At 36.0% G+C, this 3,121-nt stretch overlaps 1 pseudogene; it reads right to left on the reverse strand.

The window, feature by feature from the left end:
- Positions 1-514: 514 nt before the first annotated feature.
- On the reverse strand, positions 515-2,222 carry LOC102482003 (nucleolar protein 58-like; annotated as a pseudogene).
- Positions 2,223-3,121: the final 899 nt, after the last annotated feature.

Consider the following 3,121-nt stretch of genomic DNA (forward strand, 5'->3'; position numbering starts at 1 on the left):
TGACACTTTATGGGATCAAAGTGACAAAAACTCCAAAATCATATAAAACATGTATGATAGATAATCATTAAGCCAGACATAGACATAATGTTAATAATAAGAAGAAAAAGACAGTGTTACAGAAAAAGTATTTGAAATACTCCCCCCCCCATTAATCAAACTTCAAAAGACTTACCTTGAATGACCTAACAGGATAATTGCCTAGATTTGAGTTTGTGAGAACTAAGGATTTAAAGGATAATCTGAAAAGAATTCTATGGATTTCCAGTCATTTTCAGTAATTGATGAAAAAGTTTTTTTTTACAAAGAAAACGTTTTTATTTGTATATCAAAGACTCTAAGAAAAATGACAATATAATAAGGTCAACAGAGTTGATATCAAGACACAAGTAGGTTTTGAAAAGCAATTGATCATTAATCACTGTTTCATCCAACTTTCCCTTGATTACTCTAGACAGCATCTCTGGCATACTCCCAACTGCATATTAAGCATGATGCTACCCAGCAGGTACAATTATGTTCCTCTTTTGGTAGTCTTCAGTATCTTCCTTTTTCTTTTTTTTTTCTTTTTCTTTTTCTCCTTCTCTGGGCTAGAAATTGCTATGCTGGTATATGGCTCTTCCTCAAAAAGCAGTTCTTCCTTAATGTGTTTCTTTTTATCTTTTTTATTTTTCTTCTTTTTTCTTCCTCTTCTTCTCCTTCTCTTTCTCTTTCTCCTCCTCCTCCTCCTTCTCCTCCTTTTACTCTTCTTCCTCTCCTCCTTCTTCTTCCTCTCCTTATTCACAGAGGTCTCCTCTTCTACCATTACCACATTTTCTTCTTACTTTTCTTCAACTTTAATTTTAATCTTGCCTTTTTGTACTTTTCTTTTTAGTAATTTCATCCTCTTTATCTACCTGTTCTATTTTGTGTGTGTGTGTGTTTTTAGAACAGATTGGAAGTGTGAAGTCACCAGAAGGATCGTAAGTCTTCACTTCTCTTTTATGTTCAAATATTTCTGCTTTTGCTGATGCCTCTCCTTTTCCACTTATTTTTCTTATCCCTCTATCTTCTAAGGCTCTCAACTAGGCCTCTAATTTGGCTCTGTTCTCAACTCCCATTGCAGAACTAGAACCCTCACCAAAAATATAATAATGGATGGCCAAAGCAATTTTGGCTACCAGCATTTGAGAAATCTGTCCTTTGTGTTTGGGGCTTGTCTAGCCTACAAGTGAAGTGTGATAAATGAGATCATACTTAGAAGTATCTCTTCTAGACTTGAGGGCTCTGAAGAGTGCCTTTTATGCTCCAAGAATCTGACCTATAGAAGCTGCATGCTTGGCCAAATTCAAAAAAAGAACCTGTGTGAGGAGTAAGCCGTGCTCCAGATAATTCCTCAAGCATAACTGTGACATTGGGTGTGATGGCCACCACTCGATTTTAGAGATATTGATAGAACTGGGTTCTATATTCAGTTATTTATATCACCTGGGTACAAAGATGCAGAATGTTGCAGATAACTTCTTCTGAAATCTCTTCCCATTGATATCTCTGCAGCTGCTTTTACTTCTGCTTCAACTTCTTCTGGCAACAATTCAGAAAGTTGGGCAGAGGCATCGTTCTTCCTGTCCTCAACTTTCTGTAAACACTTGCAATGTGTCAGATTATGTGAAAAAACTTTTCCTGATTCAGGAAAATGGCAGCCATACCATTCTCTACACTTCATTATGTAGTTATTTAGTTCTTTGTCCTCATCATCTAACAAGGAATTGCCTGAACAATCATTGTGTCCACTTTATCAGTTATAAATTTCAATCTATATTGAGTGATTCTACTCCAGGGATAAATCCATCCATTTGTGAATGGATTCCACTGCTAAGTTCATTAACAACAGGACTATGGACACAGCTGAGATTCAATTTCTCCTTTATATCCTCTCCCAGTTCGGCATCAGGAATAGCCAGAGGTTCCTGAGCTGCTTAGATTATTTTCTCAAGAACTTTCTTCAGTCGTTTATAGATTTTGCCCTCTGTCAGGACTGTGAATGCTGCTAATGCTTCTGCTGTATCCTGAAATTTCTCAAAATGTTTTAATTTTACTATTTTACTTGCTTTATCTAAAGTTTCAAATTCTTTCCACAACCCCCTGAAGCTTCTTTCGAATTCTTTCCTACCAACCTCCTGAAACTTCTTCCCATTTAGAACCTTAAAGATGGCATAGCCGACCTCAAACAGCACCAACATGGTAAGTCCGGTCAGGGTACCACGGGGCCACCACGAACTCTTATACCAGTGCAAAAAGACCAATTTTGCAGTCCCAAAATGCCAGCTAAGGTTGTTCCTGGTGAAACACAAAAGTGCTCTTTTTCTCCCCTTTAAGAGAAAAAAAATTGTACCATGTTGCCTAGATAGTCCACACCAGAAATTTTTTTCAAGTTATGAATTATAATAAAAATTCCATTTGGAGGACATTCTAAAAAAAGAAATCTTGTTTTCTTTGTTTTGTTTTGTTAATTACATTCTGCTGTCCAAACTTTTTCATTAAACATTAGTGCTATTGAGTGTATTAGTGTAACTCTTGCATTTAGACATGCAGGAATAGTAAGTCTTAAAGCATGGCACATTAATAGAAAATTCAGTAATACTTCTGTTTTGCCATCTAGCATTCATTCCACAATAGGAGTGAAGATGCATTTGGGCAGTGGAAAACTGTGAAGAGAAGTAACATGAAACTAATAGCAGCAAAACAAGTATGTTTGACATTATGAAAGATTTACATTTTGTTAACACTTTATTTTATGTTCAGAAAGCACCATAGTACTGGGTAATGTGATTCCTACTGACTAGAGGCAAAAAACAAACAAACCAACAAACAAAAAACAGCCATTTTAATCACTTCTCTTTAGTGAAAGAAAACCTATACAACAAGAAAGTCTAGAGCAGTTTGGAACATATATGAGATATTGAACAATGTAGAATAGAAAATACTAAATGTGAAAAGGGAATCAATGAAAAATTCTGTGATAATGATACAGGCTTGGGTCATTCAGCCTCCTGAGGAAATGAGGGATCCAACTGCCTTAACTCCCACACTACTGGCTGACCTCAGAAGATTTTTATGTAATGATACATTACAGAATGGA

Source organism: Tupaia chinensis, unplaced genomic scaffold (assembly GCF_000334495.1).
Source record: "Tupaia chinensis unplaced genomic scaffold, TupChi_1.0 Scaffold000008_1, whole genome shotgun sequence".
In the NCBI taxonomy this organism is placed as follows: domain Eukaryota; kingdom Metazoa; phylum Chordata; class Mammalia; order Scandentia; family Tupaiidae; genus Tupaia; species Tupaia belangeri.